The following is a 19,485-nucleotide window of genomic DNA, read 5'->3' on the forward strand; positions in this document are numbered from 1 at the left end:
TTTTTAACTGAATTGTACTATCAAAACCTCTACAGGAAGGTCGCTAATTTTGCTCTGCATATATAATTGAGAGATTTATATATTACAGGCTTAAGGGATATGGGTTTCTTATATTTCAGGCTAGTCGCTCCTAAATTTTCAAGACGTGGCGTAGCAAGTTTCATTTACTTGTAGATTTTACATAGAAAAACAATTGAACATACAAATTTAAGTGAACATGCAAATTCTAGTGATTAACTAGGTTTGAGAGGACTTAACTCCTCTAAAGTTCACGGAGTTTGAGCAAATATGAGCCATTGATAAAATGAAGTTACATGATCATGCCATGTAACAAATGTGGTGATGCTTTGCTTTAATGAGTCCAACGCTGTAAAATTTGGTGCCAAAGGCTTCCAGTATTCCCTCCAATTTATGTGCTGCATTATATGTTGTTCTCTAAAGTTAACAAACTTCGAGCAAACATTGCTTTAGCAAAGTCTTCAACACAGAAAGTGATTCAGCCGGATCAAAACCTTCTAGCTGATGTTAGGATGGTTAAGGTCAATTCCATAACAAGAGAGTAGTATCACATTCACACATGAGGACTCAAATTTCCTTATCACCCATTAGCACGCAACCTACTAGTGATGCCCATTTTCTTATCACCCACTAGGACTCAAATTTCAATTCCCTAGAATATACTCTTTTTGATACTATATGTAGGAGCTAGATAGGATATTTACTTAAAATATACAAAACACTTCTTAGTTGCCACCATTGGCATCACTGGCAAACTCGAGAACCTACCGATCGCAGCCCATGACGGAGAGTTGGAGATAAAGGAGGCATAATGACATTCTAATATGATTTCCTTTTTTGGGAATCAGAAGTGTTGTGGCTAACATGTAAACATTTGTAAACGACACATGTTGATACAAAATTAAGGATAATAAGTATAGCAAGACCTAGGATCATAAAATGCTTTCCTGTCATATGCCATTTCATGCCTATCTAGCACTGATTGTAGTACCAGTAATTTCGTTTACAGAAGGATCTTTAGATGTTGAAGATTCTGAAAGCTCTGCATTAGAATTGAATAGGAATGCAGGTCTTCGAGGTGAGGGGAGGGATACTTCATTGCCAAGCATGTAGATTACTTCTGACATGGAAGGCCTATAGGAGGCATTTTCTTGCACACACAAGAGCCCAATATGTACACATCTTAAGGCTAAGTCAATTGGATATGCTTCACCAAGTATTGGATCCACTATGTCCAAGGATTTTTCTTCTCTCCACATCTCCCACACCTACCAAAAAAATTGCACTATCAGTTCATTATTTGGAAAAAAAATAAAATACCCATCAAAATTTTGAAGCCAATATTTCTAGGGCTTTCAAATTAAATGAGAGGAAATGAAAAAGATCAATGATTATTTGAATTTCATCCTCTTGTATCTTTAGTCTTACATGTCCAATTAAATTTACAGATGATCTTTCTTTATCGTGGTCTGTATTTCTTTTTCCACAAATAATCTCTATCAACAGAATCCCAAAGCTGAAAACATCAGACTTTGTTGAATATTGTCCTTCCATTGCATATTCTGGAGACATATAACCACTGCAATAAGAAAAATAGTTATAACATGAGATTGTTATCGAATTGAGTTAGTGATTTAATTAAAAGTATGCGCAAGACTTTTGTTCTTACTATGTCCCAACAATTCGTTTTGTATTTGCTTGGATCTGATCCTCTCCAAATATTCTAGCCATTCCAAAATCTGAAATTTTAGGATTCATTGCAAGGTCCAAAAGGACATTGCTGGCTTTAAGATCTCTGTGAATTATTTTCAACCTTGAATCTTGATGAAGATAGAGAATGCCTCGAGCAATTCCAATGATGATGTGAAAACGGGTGTCCCAATCTAGTGATGATCTTCTATCCCTATCTGCAATGAACCTTAATAGCTTCTTAACATTGAAAATGTTGGAAACCTTATCTTGGTATATCAAACACATACAAATTAAATAGGGAAAATTTCATTTTATAGGACCGAATCAGAGACATATTTTGTATTATGGGTCAAATGGAAAATCCTTAAAAATTGAGCAAAAATTACAAAATCAGCGAGAAGACAAGCAAAATAATCAACTTTGGAGCAAATTTTTTCTCTCTAGTTCTGTTCCTTGTTTTCATCCTTGATACATGCTGAACACAAATACTTTGAGCCGTTTCGAAGTACGACCTTAGTTTTTTTTAAAAAAAAAATTTCTTATGATTGACAATATTTATGATATGTGAAAAGTCATGGACAGAGACCAAAATATAATGAAATGACAAACTAATGAAGTAATATGCATGTTGCCTCTTCTCTAATTTATTGAGGCCTGTTAATTGAAAGTGTAATATCTGAAAGCAATATTAGTCTAAAGAAAAGAGAAGGAGAAGAACACGCACCAAAGAGAAAGAAGTCCAAGCTTTTGTTGGGTAGGTATTCATATATCAGCATTCTTTCTTTCTTATGAATGCAATAACCAAGCAACTTTACAAGATTCCTGTGTTGTAATCTTCCAATCACCTTAATTTCATTCTTGAACTCTTGAGTTCCTTGTCTAGAACTTTGAGACAATCTTTTCACTGCTATCTCTTGTCCATTAAATAATAAGCCCTGAAAATTAAAAGGTGGGCACAATCCAGATGAGCAATTAATCATTAAAAAAATCTTACAATAAATGAGCAGCAGGGCGAATTGGAAATGACAAGATGTGATGCAAGAACTGAGAACGGGTCATGACGTATTAACAACTCAATAAATTTTTTGGTGATTCGATTGTGTCAATAATAGTGCACAGGAATATTTTCATTTTTAAATATTTCACTTACCTTGTACACAGAACCAAATCCACCTTGCCCCAATCGGTTCTCATTCGAGAATTTATTTGTTGCAACCATTATGGTTTTAATGCTGAAACATGGCAAGCTTGGTTGTGCTCTATTTTCATCCTGGTACTCTTCTTCTATTGGAGAATCTATTTTCATTTGTTCTTCAGTTATCTCACCACCTAAACATGGCGAAAATGAGAGGTTGGAATGACGCTAAGAAAATTTGAATAATATTAACAGTAGAACAAAAAGATACCCAAAGACCAATGCCTTCAATATCGGATAAAAAAAAAATTTAGCCACAGGAAAAAAAAAAACCATTTAATTATCCGACGGCAACATACATACATCCATGTATTTTAATAAGTTTCGTGGGGTCAAAGAAAAAGGGATGAGCTGGAAAAGATTAAATTCATGATAGGTAGATCCAAAAAAGAAAAAGAATCTAAAAAATGAGTTACAAGTATATATTGATTCAAAACCATTGCAAAAAGGAATCTCAGTTGCAAATATATACAGAGTCATATTTGAAAATTAAACGCTTTATTTACAATTAAACTCATGAATTTACAGTTGTTTGAATCAATATTTACCCAAAAAAAAAAATCAGAAGCGGTAACGACACATATTGTGGGAGAATTAACAGAATAGTTATGGTAGAAAATAATTATTATTCACTTGTTATTAATATTTATTGGTAATTATTTTTTTCTTGAGGTTTCATTGTAATTCTCCTATATGTTATTCGTTCTCTGGCTTTTTTTCCTTTCATCATTTCCCTAAATTCACTTTAAGATAATTATTTTTATTGAAACATAACTTGTCCTAGAGAAAATAAATTACAATCAAGTTCCAAGGAAAGAAAATAATTACTAAAAGGTTCTAGTAACCATCTAAGTAACCTGTAATGACAAATTTCAGAATAAAAAAATAAATCTGGAACTTATTTTGTAATTATTTTTCTCTTTTGAGTTCTCCTTATAATTCTCCCGTAAATGAAAGAAGTAATCACCTGTTATTTTTCTTATCCGAAAGCAATAAGCACATAAGGCAATTAGAAGAACAATCACAGCGAAAGTAGCTACTGGAATTCCCACCATCGCGGACTTCGGAAGCGTTCCTTTTGATTTCTTGGCATAATTTGCTGGGAAAATTAAATGGAAACAAAGTGGTCTTTAAGACAAAGGAAAAGGAGATTAAAACCAGTAAAAGAAATGAAGAAGGACAAGTCATATATATATGCATATAAACACAAACACATACAAATACATACCAAGTTCAACAGCATCAACGCGAACATATAAATCATGGCCTTCTTCACTTAATACCATTGTGTCCAGCAAACCTCCATGCCAAGTCAAGCACCCACTTCCTCCATTTCTCACATCTGAAGCTGCATAGCCATTGCAAGAACAATTTCTCAAGCACTCTTGTTCACAATCCTCCATTCTCAAACCTTTCTGAAACTTGGCTATGGAAGTATCTGGAATCTTCACACCATCCACTTTAATGAAGCCTTCTCCACTATTCCCACACAAAGATGGTCCTTTCTTCCTCACACAACCAGCTGATTCATCGTTCATGTACCACTCACTAGGGTTGCTAGGTTCAAACCCGGGTAAGCAAAAACACTTGTTGTAAGCGTAGTTGAAAGAATCACACTTGCTATTGGCCCCACAAGTTCCATAGGTTTCACAATTGATTTCTGGGTATGACCCATATAGCTTCCAATCATTTATATCATGATCCCATTTATGTGTTTGCATGTATCCCGTCGGAACAACTGAGATCCGGAAGATGGCGGTGGGATCGACGGCGTGATATGTGAATCCGGCAGAATTATCATCGTCTGTGATAGTGAGGTTGAAAGCATATGACATTTCTCTTCTCATAGATGGCAAACCCACAAGTATTTCGCCATTGAAGAACCCACCTCGCCAAAGTGGAACGTTTTTATTGTATAGAAAAACTTGATCTTTACCAGATGTGTTGAACCTAAGTGAGATACTTCCTGTTCCTGGATCATCTTCTGTCTTCCATGACTGCAACAACCAGTTCTGACCAGTTCTTTTGTTGAAACCCAGTTTGGCATATGGAAGAAGGGTGTCAGTGAGATGATCAAAGCTTTGCCATAATGCATTTTTGGAGTCATTATTTTGAATCAGAACGAGATTACCTAAATCAGTGAGCTGAGCCATAACTGTATTACTTGGAACAGGGACAGAAACGTTCGAGGACCAAATGGGCAAGTTGGTGGAGTTCTGGCGGAGGACGAGATTTCCATTATTTGGGTTGAGGAAGAGAACTCCAGAAGAGTCATTTATGGGATTATCTCTATTGGCAACCCAAACAAAAGTTTGCTTTGGCAAGTTATAGTACCAGATTCCAACAAAGCGAAAGGTAGATTTGCCTGGAGAGAAGAAGCCAAGAGCAAATTTTCCTCCTTTAGAAATGACAAGCTCTCCATTATCGCTAATGGGTTTGCCAATGGTTATGGCGTCAGAAGAAGAAGCTTCACAAAACAAGAAGCAGTAATAGAAGAATAAGATTAGATATATGAAAATCAGCCTCATAGCTATCTTCGTTCTCAGAACTTCCATTACTAATAGTATAAAAATTGTAGTTGATGATATTCCTTGTATAAAAGGTGAGTAGTTTTCTGACTTTTCTCCAGCATTACATGATTTTTACATCTATATAATTGAAAAAAATGGAAAGTAAAACTCATCAATACATAGAGGTCAATCACTAATTATTTTCTTAGTAAGAGAAAGTTCAAGGGAATTGGATTCAAGTGCTTACCAAGGTCAATGCATACTTCCAGGTTCAAAAAGTACTTATAGAGATATTCATAAATTACCCACTAACAAAATATTCACATAGGCAGTTAAATTCAAACTCACGACTTTGTGGGTTATGAGATTACTCTTTACTAACTAGACCAAATCTTATTGGCATAAGTTATAAATAATGTTAATTAATTTTTTCAAAAAAATACAAATTATTTGTTGACATTGTTGAAGTTTACTCATGCATGGGAGGCCAAGTAATGTTAGCCATTTAAGATTTCACATCCAAACATCAATGTGCACACCCAAGACTATACTATTTGCTTCTTTAAGAAAAAAAATACATGGCATCTGATTCTTAATATAGGAGTTGGTTGAAAAATAGATTTAGTCATAAATGTAAGACTTTAAATAATTTTGTCTCTCATATTTAATCCTTTTGATCATAAATGTAGGAAATAGCTAATGAGTTAGTTTTTGCTTTTAAATACAAGACTTTAATATATTTTATCTATCATATTGATCAATTTTTTTAAAATTAATTAATTAAATTTATTTATAAATTGATAAATAATATAATCTTACATAGGAGTATTTTAGAGGAATCAAGTTATATTTGTTATAATTTATTTATTTGTTTAATTTTTAATGTACTTAAATTTAATAGATAGATGGCAGGAGGCTTTGGAAACATCTACTTGCTTGTGCGAATATATAATAATATAAAATACCTGCTTGCATGGGCAGCCTTCAGAGACATTGCTGTCCGAGTCAATTACGAGTTATTGCGAGCCACTGAAACGTTTCGTGATCACTACGAGTCAACTCTTTAGAGGCATCATTGTCCGTCCGAGTCAACAGAAGACCGAGTCAAAGAAACCATGCCAGTCCGTTAGTGTCAAAATTCAAACATTGCGTCAAGTGGAGAAGTTTTTTCCAACTTTGCATGCACATTCCTTGAATTAAAAGCCGTCTCGTTCAGACGACTTCATCTGTGACCGTCCGAGTAAACACACCGTATTACAAATAAGGAAACTGTCATGAAGTCTCGAGAAACAAATATAATTATTAAAAAATATCAGAGATACAGAACAACTAGTATATAATGACAAGTTTTAATATAAAAAATAGTAATTATTCACTTATCATTAAGACATTTAGGTAATTTTGTTCTTTCCTTAGGAATTCGTAATAATTCTCCTTTGGATTATTTGTATTAATCCCAAGGGAAAAAAAAATCTTTAAGGACACATTTTGTCACCATTACGTGGACCTACTTAATTCCAATTAATTGGAATAATCTAATAGGTTTATAGAACCTGAAATAGCCCTGGTGAGGGCGTTAAATTAATGTTTTATGTAGGGCTATAGTGTGTTGATTAAACCTGAAATAATCTGTCCCATGCCCACCATTTACTACTTGGAGGGTATTCGGGCATCCCCTGAAAAATTTATTTTTTGTTTTAGGATTAAATTTATCTCATATATTTGATATTTTGAGGGTTAACATCTACGTTCTTTCAAATTTATACGAATTTTGATCTTAATTTCTTAAGTTTCAAATTATAGGTTTTGATTTCTCAAAAAGTAAAATGATGTAAGTTTTTATTAAATTATGGGGGACCACTGTCTTAATGGTGTATTTGGCTTAAAAGAGGGGAAAAGAGGAAAGAGATTTTAGTGAAAGGGAAAGGAAGAAAAAGGAGGAGAGGAGTTTTAATATTATTTTGTTTGAATTGATGAGAGAAAAGAGGAGGGGAGGGACTTTTTGTGATTTGATATATGATCTAATAAAAGTACCAAAGTTACCATCCTTTTTTTTTTGCCTGAGATAAGATCAAAAGGGTAATATAGGTATATTGAAAACTAATTTCCCCTAATTTGGGAGAGGATATTCTAAAAAATTTCAGCAATCCGAATAAAGGGAGGGGAGTAAAATCCCTCCCCTCCCCTCCCCTCCCCTCCCCTCCCCTTGTACCAAACAAGTCCTAAATGGAATGAAACTTGAAGGAACAAAACTAAAAGGGATAATTAATTTCTGGGTCTTTATAGTTTCATTTGATTTTTAATTAGGTCCCTATAAAATTTTTTTTCTATCGTATCCTTTTACTTTCACATGTTTTTAATTAGGCTCCTCCTTTTTTTTTTCCTTTTTTATCATATCCTTATAGTTTCACTTATTTTTTAATTAAGTGCTTTGTACTTTTTTTTAAAATTATTTATTAAATTTACTGTTTAAAATTAATTTCATTTTTAAATTAATAATTATATAACTGGAAAAAATATAATTACAAAAATTAGAATAAAAAAATAAATAATATATATATGTTTAACTAAAAATTTAAAAGAATATTAATAGAAGATTATTATAATAATTTATTATTTATAGCATATTATTATTTATAGAATAAAGAATAAAAACAACAAGGACCTAATTAAAAATAAGGCAAAACATTAAGGACCTAATAAAAAGAAAAAAAATTATAGGGACTTGATTAAAAACCGGTTGAAACTATAAGAACTTGTATATTAATCATTCCAAACTAAAATGAAGACAAATTTAAAAGACTAAAAATTATATTAATATATAAAATTATTTAAGATAAATTAAACTGAACACACAAACCATTAGTAGACAAGACATCAAACTCTGCATATTAATGTACCGCTCTGTTTCTATATATATGCTATTTGTAAGGAAAAATTCTGTTCTAGATATAAGTTATTTGTAAGGTAACTAATGACATTTTTCAATTTTACTCTTATTGACTAAGATTAAAAATATATATATATATATATATATATATATATGAGAGAAAATGTACACCATTTTTCCAATATGCTTTCTTTAATTAATGGAGGCAATGTGGAAACTTTTATTAATTTAGTGCATATTTTGGTATGTGGAAACCAAGTATAAGTGACTTATATATATATACACATATATATATATATATATATATAAGTAATAGTTATATGTGTATAAAGTTCCATTTAGTTTGACTTTTGAGGCGCCAACTACTCCCAGCCCCTATTAGACACCACAAGTATAATGGTGTAATAAATAAATAAAAACCGCGTTGAATTCAAATTGGGTGGGTCGTTTAGATCTATAGAATAATTGTAATTTACTTATTTTTCAAACTTCTTGGAAGGTCTGGTTCTGTAAAGATGTTCCTGTGCCTCGCTGATCTTACAATTTTGAACAAGTCGTCCAAAAGCTGTAGAGATAGCAGATCCTATCAGATCTTATTTATAAACTGGAAAAAAAAAAATTTCTTAACATAAATTACATTATTGAAATTTATTCTATGAATGTAAAATTTGATCGCTAATTTATTGAATTTCTGTTAAAGTGTATTTCTCTAATTTTATTTATAAGTCACTTCTAATAAAAATTTAAATTTGTTAACTCTGCTTAAAATTTAATAACTTTTCCACTTTATCCCTAATTAATATATATAATTTTCACAATAGTAAATGAAGAATAAAACAGTACTACCTCTAGCCCTTAATACAAGAACTAATTGAGAGTTGAATATGGTCTATAAGATCTCAATCTACTTTATTTTCCAAATTTATAATTTTTTCTCTAAAATATTTCTATTAATTATAAGAGGTTCCTACTATAGTTAAATAAGACAATTTATGAAATCAACATATATTTGTAATAATTAACCAACATAACTAATTTTTTTAACCTCCTTATATTAGTTATCCAACTCTAATGCATTATTTATATTAAAAATTTAATAAAGTAATTTATAAATAAGATAAGAAAATTCTCTTTCTGTCTTATAAATAAGATCCAAGAATAATATATTAGATAGACATAAATTTATAAAGTTACTAAATTTTTTAAAAAAGTTAATTAGATTTAAGATTTTTCTTTATTGGGATAAAGCATGTTGAACATGCCGTGATCAAAAAAGTATTCTCCGACCCATGAGATTCACAATTGATGAATCTGGTTTGGAGGTTTGTCCATTAAGCTTTTAGCTTCTAATTTTGATTACTTCATCCTTTAGGTCAAGCAAACACTAACTCAGCTTTGCAAAGATAATCGCCTACACATATCTCATGGGATCATATACCTTCTCAATATTATTTGGAGGAAAAGAAATTTGGTTCTACATCAAGGGGTGAAAATTTCTCCAACCTCAGTTATTCAAGAATTTAAGTGAGTCAGTTCTTTTACGGAGTTTTCTTTTAAGCTTTGCCTCAGTGCTAGACCAACTAACAAATTTGCTCAACTTAATAAGAATCATCTAATCCTTAGTCCTAATGGATGGGATGTTCTGTTGTTCAAATACAAGAGGAATCGAATTCATTACTGCCAGGGAGTGATTTGTTCTTCTAGTCAATGCATTAAAGAATTTTTTTGGAGAAATACAACTACAGCTGGTGCTGAATTTCATTCAAAATGTCTTCGTGCTGCTCTCTATTGGATCAACAACTCTAGTGTCATGACCCTTCACTTGAAGCCTCCTTTTCACATCCACTATGTTGATAAATACTTCTTACATTTTCCATCTCTGTCTTCCCACATCTCATCCACCACTTGGCAAGAAGTTCATTCTCTTATTTATAACTTCTCATCTTACTATATTGATTTAATTCCTAAAAGTAGTTTTCTTTCTTTTAATATAGCTAATATAAGTTATTTGACTGTCTGTAATATTTAAACTCTCCTTTTTAATATCATTTTGTCATAGTTCAAAAAAAAAACTTTAATGAAATTTTACAAGTTAATAACTCCATCCGTTACTCTTTATAAGAAATAATTTTTGGTATAACTTGCTTTTATCTGTAAGAGATACTAAGAGGTTTCTACAATTTTGCCCTATGTAATCACTCATATTAATATCATTGCATTCATTATCGAAGTAAATTATTTAAATTGTAAATTCTCTCTCTTATGCTGCAAAAAATAAAACTTCAAGTGAGAACTAAAAATGTCTTTCAATGGCAACTCTAGAAAGTCACAACTAAAAATAAACTTTTCAGTGGTGACAATTGTCTTTCAACAGCAACAAATGTCACCCCCAAAACTTATGAAAGTTGTTATTTTTGTTGCCGCTGAAACTTTTTAGCCACAACTGTTGTGGCAATGACCTTTATGTTATTGTTGAAAGTCATTTTTTTTGGTAGAGTTGCACTCTTTCCTACATCTTCCCTATAAATAAGTGTATATTTTTTTAAAAAAAATTTGCATTTTTATTGTCCAATTAATTTTAACCAACTTTTTAATCAACATAGTTGAATTAATAATCTTTTATTGAAAAAATAGAAGAAATAATATTTACAAGATTATATACAATATTGTGCTGCACCATTTACTACTCAGTTTATATTTTTAATACTCTAACGATTTTTTCAATGTCAAGTTCTAAATCAAAATATGCGGTTCCAATCATACTCATGGTTCCATCATAAAAAAAAGAGGTAGAACATGCATAATTAATTTTGATTATGTCTTTGACCAAATTTTTTTTTTATTATGTCAAATATTATTACATTATATATTTTATATCACGCTTAAGTATGACCAACTACTAGAATTAATATGAATATCTTGTGTAGTTAATTATTAAAAGAATATAAAGATAAATAATGGAGCAAGATTGATCAAGAAGAAAGTTGTTGGAAAAACAAACCTAATCCATTTAAATTCCAGCTTGTTGGTGGGGACGGGCTCTCAAAAAGCATGATTTCAAGGGCCTGACTCTATCAAGCCCGAGGTTGTCGCGGACTAGCTTATTTAAGCTCACATTTTTTTTTAATCATTTGATGCTTTAACTATTTTTATAATTATTTGCACACTTTTATTTAGCTAGTATTTGCTAAAAATTATCTTAATCTATCTTTTCAACAAAATGATCCAATATGATGCAAAAATATCAAAATGCTTATGTAATTATGGCTTTTTTTTTCTTACCTATTAGAGGAAAACCGTTTGATTTGGTTTAGTTTTAGTTACTTAGGCATTAATTTGGCACTTTAGTTTTCTAAAATTTATGACTTGAATTAAAAATCTTAGTTTTCATTAATGTTTACCATATTAAAACTTGATAATTGGAAAGAAGTACTACCTCCGGTCCTAATTATAAGAGCTAGATGACTAATTTGAAGAGATTAAGAAAATAAGTTAAATTAGTCATTTGTAATAAATAGGTGTTATCTTTCCTAAAATATTCTTACTAATCAAGTGCGTTGGCTAAAACTACCATTATTAAAAGGACTATATTGGGAAAAAATACATAAATATGAGAAAAAATGAATTGGGGTCTTATATTTAGGACCAAAATAAAAGTCAAACGGAGTCTTATATTAAGGATTAGAGGTAGCATATATCTTGAACTTGGGCAAGAATAATCAACGTTAATTTTTAGTTTTTTTTTTAATGGATGGCAGCTGATATTTTTAGTTTTGTATATTGATGCTCATGTTGATGATACTTAGTATTTGTGACCTAAATTTGATATGAGAAAATAGTGCATTTTGTTAAAAGGACCTAAACCTTGTGGGCAGTATAATTGTTACTCATCATAGTAGTTTGTTGCCCTTGATTCTTTTTCTTTTTCTTTTTAATCTTCATTTTCTAATTCACCGAAAGATTTGTTTTTTTAAAGTGATGATGTTTTGCTTTTTGTTTAGTTTGTGTAATTTATTTAATTGAGCACAATAGTTTATCTATGTTTAGGACTTAATGTTGTGTTTTGATGTTGATGTTAGTAATTTGCAACTTTAATTTGATAATCTTTATATTTTAAATTGGGAATTTTATTGTATTATATTTATCTCTTAAAAAAAGTAGAAAAATAGTGAACTTTGATTAAAGGTCCGAAGTTTGCGAGTTCACAGGCCATCTTCAAAAACAAGGCCAACCCATTTTTTCCAACTCTAAAGGGGAAGTGTTATTAAAAAAAAAAAAACACTTGCAAGCTTAAATTGGAAAATTAAAATTCAAGTTAATTTAAACACTACTTATGTGAAAGTAGTTTAAGAGTGTTTGATCAAAGTAACCCTAAATGCTTTTAAATGACAAGTTTTCTTCAAGTTGAAACTGTTGACAATTTAGTATTCCTGTTGACATCTCAGTGTCCTTCTCCTTGATCTTCAACATCTTCTCTATGTTATCAACTAATTGCTTTGCCAAATTTGTTGACAATTTCCAATTTCTGTGGACAATCGTGTTGCGTTTTGTTCTATTCGGTATAATAGCAAACTCGTGGGTTATCAACAACTTGTTTCTATTCCAAGGGATTATTGACAAATTGTTGTATTTGTCAACAAAATCATTTATGCAAAAAAGTTGTTGACATTCCTTCATCTTTGTCAACAAACACGGTGGTCTATCATGCTTTGTGTTCCATTCCCATTCCAGAGCAGGTACTTTTCAACAATTCATTGGGTTTAGCAATGGTTGATCCAGTTTGTGAAATAGAGAATCATCAAATAAAGAGTTTTAACATTGCGAAACTGTTATAATTCTTCAAATGTTTTAACTTTCAGTCATATACTCTCAACTGTATATACTCAGAAATTCAAAATGTCTGTATCAACTCATTTATAAGGAAAATCTTTGTCTGATGATCATTATTTTTATCTTATTTGAGTTGACTCAAGATTTGTGAGAATATTAAGTGAGTTTCTTGATTGTCAAGAGGTTCTTGGAAAATGCATGAAAGTGATGTGAATTGAATCCATCCTTGTTCTAGACACATTTCTCGGCTCATTTGGGTGTGTGCGCTTGAAGTGAAAATTTCTGCATTACCCAATTTACTATCTGACAATTTATATCAAAACTTTGTCTACCAAAACATAAAACAAAAAAAACAAAAAATCAACAATCTGAGAGTTGCATATTGCTAGGTCAGAAATTATTTGGAGAAAACCTCTGGGTTTTAATGGCGAGAATTACACTTTTCTTAAGTTCAAGTTGAAGTTCTTCAACGCTATTGATCTGGATTCGTGAGATGTGATAAACATTAGGTTGTAGATATTTCAAAGAAGAAGATATAAGAGAAGATACAACTTTAATTGTGTTAGCAAGTTACATATTGTTAATGGTTAAAAAACTTCAATTTTGACATGCTAGATTTATGTGAACATGCAATGCGTTTGACCATTACAAATTGTAGTGAGATGATAATTTTCTCACTACTATGTTACTTTTTACAATACATACACACTTACAAAATTTATGCGCCAAAGCAAACAAGTAGGATTCTCGACTCTGTTTTTGGCATTGGCAATAGCTTTGCATTTTAATTACAAACTTTCATTATTTGGTCTTCTCAAATACAATCAATCTAGGTAACACAACACAGCCAATAGGATATATTTCTTTTATATCTATCAATTCATGTTCATCGAGAACTGATTGTAGTAGTTGTGACATTGTTTATTGAAGGATCTCCAGATGTTGAAGATTCTGAATGCTCTACGTTAGAATTGAACAAGAAAGCAGGTTTTCGAGGTGAAGGAAGGGTTACTTCATTGCCAAGCATGAAAATGACTTCCAACACGGATGGCCTATAGAAGGCACTTTCTTGCACACACAATAGCCCAATTTGTATACACCTTAGGGCTACATCAAGAGGATAAGATTCACCAAGTGTTGAATCCATTATTTCCAAGGCTTTTCCTTCTCTCCACAAGTCCCAAACCTACAGATTAATACAACCGTTGTGATTATAAAGGAAAATGGCATTAAGGCGCCGACGCAGTTTTCAATACTTTGAAGGTCAGATACCAGAGGAGATGGAAACAAAGCCACTGAAAATGTTTAAATGTCATGGTTCTAGTTTTTTTTTTTTTTTAAGTCTTACCTGTCCAATCAAATTGTGGATGCTTGTTCTTTGAGACAATCTGTATTTCTCTTTCCACTAATAATCTCTAACAATAGAATACCGAAACTGAAAACATCGGACTTTGTTGAATATTGCCCTACCATTGCATATTCTGGAGACATATAACCACTGCAATAAAAAAAATATTATAAGATTTTGTGAAACTCAATGAATGGTGTTGTTTTAGATCATGTACAAGAGTCTTGTTCTTACTATGTTCCAACGATTCGTCTAGTTCTTGCTTGAATTTGATCCTCTCCAAATATTCTAGCCATACCAAAATCAGAAATTTTTGGATTCATTGTAGCATCTAGAAGGACATTGCTAGCTTTAAGGTCTCTATGGATTATTTTTAACCTTGAATCTTGATGAAGATAAAGCAAACCTCGAGCAATTCCAAATATAATATGAAAACGTGTGTCCCAATTTAATGACGTTCCTTGATTCCTATCTGCAGAGAACCATAAGTCCTTCTTAACTTTGAAAATGAAGCTAATCTAGTTATATCATAAGACATAAATATAAGTATGAATAGAACTAAGACTATGAATGAAATGGCACTAATCTTACCTAGCTTCCAGAACCACACCGTAGTTACATGAATAAATGATATTATTTATATCAATCAATACTAACTTATAACTTCTAAACTAAACTACAACTGACACCAATAGTTATACAATCTTAAATTTATCTCTATGGTATATAAATATAGTAATATAAAATATATCAACAACTATATATCATGGTTGAGTGGCTCGATACTTTGCCACGCATGAAAGCTAATTATGTCTTCGATGCATGCTGAAGACAAATACTCTGAACCATTTAATTGTTCTGGCTCTAGGATTTGCTTAGATTGAGAAAAATATGCTGTGAAAAAAATGTGCATACTCCTAATTTGATGAAATGATTAGTTAAGGGTATAATTTTTTTTTTCAGTTCTCTAATTTATTTAGCTATGCAAATATTAAAAAGCAACATCAGTTTAGAGAAAGAGGAGGAGAATAATAAATCATACCAAAGAGGAAAAAGTTCAAGCTTTTGTTGGGCAAGTACTCATAGATCAACATCCTTTCTTCCTTATGAATGCAATAACCAAGCAGTTTCACAAGATTCCTGTGTTGTAGTTTTGCAATTAGTCTAATTTCATTCTTGAACTCTTGCGTGCCTTGTCCAGAACCTTGAGACAATCTTTTGACTGCTATCTCTTGTCCATTAACTAATATGCCCTGAAATATCAAAGCATTTGTATTATACTAATTTGTGCAAGAAAATCTGCCACAGACTTACTTCACATTACCAATTGCTTGGCAAGAGAATTTTTAAATATTTTGCATACCTTGTATACAGAACCAAATCCACCTTGCCCTAATTGATTCTCTTCTGAGAAATTGTTTGTTGCAGTCATCATGGTTTTGATGTTGAAAAATGGTAAGCTTGGTTGTGCTCTATTTTCTCCATCCTCCTCTTCTGTAGGGGAATTTAATTTTAATTCTTGTTCGGCTATTTCATCTGGAATTAGCAAAAATAAAGAGGGTGAAATAGCTTAAAACATTTAAACAAGTCATATTAAGAGAGAGAAAAATAAACGGGGGAAAAAACAAGTTCAATGTTTTAAGAATTGGATTAGGTCACTGAGCCAGGATAAGCTTGTTTATGCTCTGCTTTCACCATGCTCCTCTAGCGATTTTGTTATTTTAGCTAATGAATGACATTAAACTTTTGGGTTTTGAGCGCACAGAAATTTCCATGTATCCTTAACAAATGCAACTTTACTTTTGTAGAACCACAGCTAACAGTAAATAAAGAAGGAAGAAGAAGACAGAAATAGAAATAAAAGCAGAATTCTATAGTGTATCATATAGCTCGAACCTAACTCTATCATGGAATAAAGCCGGGGAAAATCTCCATGAGATTTAAATAATACTACCTCTGATCCTAATTATAAAACCCAGTTGAGTAATTTGAAGAAATTAAGGAAAAAAGTTAAGTTAATTATTTGTAATAAATAGGTGTTGTCTTTCCTAAAATATCCTTACTAATCAACTATATTGGTTAGAACTATAATTATTAGAAAGACTATCTTGAAAAAAAAAATACATAAATATGAGAGACAAAGTGGACTGGGGTCTTATATTTAGGACCAAAATAAAAGTCAAACAGGATCTTATATTAAGAATCGAAGATAGTACTTTCATCCATCCCCAAAGGCATTACGTACATCCACATATAATATCTGCATTAGTACTCTGAAACAACTAATCACATAGAAAACCAACATCTCACACCTAAACATAAGACAGCTAGACATCTAACATCACGAGGCTCCCACCGAGTGCGATCCAGGAGGGAGAGATGCACGTAGCCTTATCCCCTCAAAACTGGCAAAAAAAATGATGTTTCGTTCTAGTGTTGTTTTGGCTCATTTCCATCGTCATGGTTTCAAAGATTTCTCTCTCTCTGTTTTTTTCTTTTTTTAATAGAAGACAATGATATTGAGTGAAAGAACAACCAAAGTACAGACTATTAAGGAAGCAAGAAATGAAGCGAAATGAAATACGCACCTTTTCTTTTTCTGTTCCAAAAGCAGTAGACAAACAAGGCAATAAGAGTGTTCAACGTGACACAAGCTGTTGCAATACCCACTATCGCCGACTTGGCAAGTGCTCTTTTTGACTTCCTAGCATATTTTGCTGATAAAAGTAGGAAGAAAGAAGTCTTAAAGACAAAGAAAAAGAAAATGTTCCTTGAAGAAAAATAAAGAAAAGGATTGCAATTACCGAGTTCAACAGCATCAACACGAACAAATAAACCATGGCCTTCTTGACTTAAGATCTGCGTGTCCATCAAAGTACCATACCATGTCAAGCATCCACTTCCACCATTTCTCACATCATCAGCAGCTGCGTAGGCATTACAAGAACAGTTCCTCAAGCACTCTTGTTCACATTCTTCCAAACTCATCTCCATATTAGCATTTGCCACAGATGTGTCAGGAATTTTAACGCTTTCTACTCTAACGAAGCCCTCTCCATTCCCACATAAGGATGGCCTTCTTTCTTCCTCACACAACCCTCTGTTGCATCGCCATGTTGATACCAATTTGTTGTATTTCCAGGTTCAAACCCAGGTAGGCAACAACACTTGAAATTTGCATAGTTAAGAGGGTCACAGTTGCTGTTGGTACCGCATGATCCATAGTTGTCACAATCTACTTCTGGAGCAGACCAAAATCGATTCCATTGTTGCTTATCATAATCCCATAGCAATGTTTGAAAGAATCCAGACTGAAGAGCAACCACCCTTATGATGGTTTTCTTGTCAAAAGCGTAAAATATAAATCCAACCTCATTATCATTGTCAGTGACATTAATGCCATAATCAGTGGCTGTAGCCCGTTTGATAAATGGGATACCCACAAATATTTCGCCATTGTAGGATCCTGCTCGCCACACTGGGTTATTCCTCTTGTATGCAACATCTGAGCTTTCCCACTAGTATTGAACCTAACAGAGAAGCTTCCAGTTCCAGGGTCATCATCTGTCTTCCACGCCTGCAAGAACCAGTTCTGACCAGTTTTTTTGTTGACTCCCAATTTGGCATACGGAAGTAAGGTATCAGTGTGATGATCAAAGCTCTGCCAGATAACAGTTTTGGAGTGATTTTGAATCAAAACAAGATTACCTAAATCTGTGAGCTGAGCCATAATTGTTGCATGTGGAACAGTGATAGAAACATTCGCAGACCAAATGGGGAAGTCAGAGTAGTTGTGATGGAGAATTAGATTTCCATTTGAGTTGATGGACAGAACTCCAGAGGTGTCATGCAAGGGATCATCTCTGTTAGCCACCCAAACAACAGTTTTCTCTGGCAAATTGTAGTACCAAATTCCTATATATCGATAGTTTGATTTGCCAGGAGTGAAGAACCCAAGAGCAAACTTGTTTTCTTTAGAAATCAGAAGCTCACCATCGCTTACGGGATTGTCACTGGTTATGATGTCAGAAGCAGCACAAAACAAGACACAGTGATGGATATAACAGAAAAAAAACCATCCCATTTGCTATCTTCATTATCTAATGACTTGTCCCATGCTAGATTTCGGTTCAGCGAGGTAATCGCAGGCTCTGCCTCTTGCCCACCCACTACTACACACCCAGAACTACCAGTGCAGCCACAAAATCGATTCTGCAACCAGTGATGATTAAAAAGTTGGCTTTTATTAAGATATGAAAGCAAGAAAGGAAACAATTGTTACACTCAGTATTTTGCGTGTCTGTCTACATATAATATGAATAAGTGGATAAGTTTGTACAATCTATCATTCAGCAGAAACGGCTTTGCGAGGGCTGCTAGATGTTTCTTGCCGGGGTATGAAAACTTCAAGGCAATTGACTATTGAGGTGTCATGTCACAGGCTCACAGTCCCCGGAAGACTAACTAGAAATTGGGATCTCTTGAAAGGATTTTTCATCTTTTAAGTCCAATACCAAAGGGGAAGGTTTAGTTTTTTTATTACAAAGTCTAACAAAACCGCTTTGAATTCAACATGGGTGGATCAGATTAGAGGCAGAGCAAACTTATTCTTTTACACTTCATCTCCATATTCGTTGAATATCATCTTCTCAAACGTTCTGCCCTTATTTTATCTTGTAAATATTGAGCAAGGGATCCTGAAACTTACAGATGTCAAGTTCTCACACACTTGCGTTTCACTCTTCTTCTTTTTTTTTTCCCAACACATTTGCGTTTCACAATAAACCAATGCCAGACCAATTACACAATTTTGAGTTTTACATACTTTTCTGAATGCTAATTGAATCAAATTTAGATGGGGTGCCCCTAATGAAAATAGGTCCAATAATTCCAATATGGATCCTTCGTGTCGGGCCCGAATTCTGGTCATCCCGTAAAAAGAAAAAAGAGGAGTCACCATTAAAATTTTAAAAGGTTAATTTTAAAACCTAAAAAACATGAT

The 19,485-nt window shown here is 32.5% G+C and overlaps 2 pseudogenes; both read right to left on the minus strand.

Annotated features, from left to right (window-relative positions):
- Nucleotides 1–1,021: 1,021 nt before the first annotated feature.
- Nucleotides 1,022–15,988, minus strand: LOC114739164 (G-type lectin S-receptor-like serine/threonine-protein kinase At1g11410; annotated as a pseudogene).
- A 27-nt stretch (nucleotides 15,989–16,015) lies between these two features.
- LOC114739165 (G-type lectin S-receptor-like serine/threonine-protein kinase RKS1) lies at nucleotides 16,016–18,573 on the minus strand (annotated as a pseudogene).
- Nucleotides 18,574–19,485: the final 912 nt, after the last annotated feature.

Source organism: Neltuma alba, unplaced genomic scaffold (assembly GCF_004799145.2).
Source record: "Neltuma alba isolate B1F8T4 unplaced genomic scaffold, ASM479914v2 tig00013791_pilon, whole genome shotgun sequence".
NCBI classification, from domain to species: Eukaryota; Viridiplantae; Streptophyta; class Magnoliopsida; order Fabales; family Fabaceae; genus Neltuma; species Neltuma alba.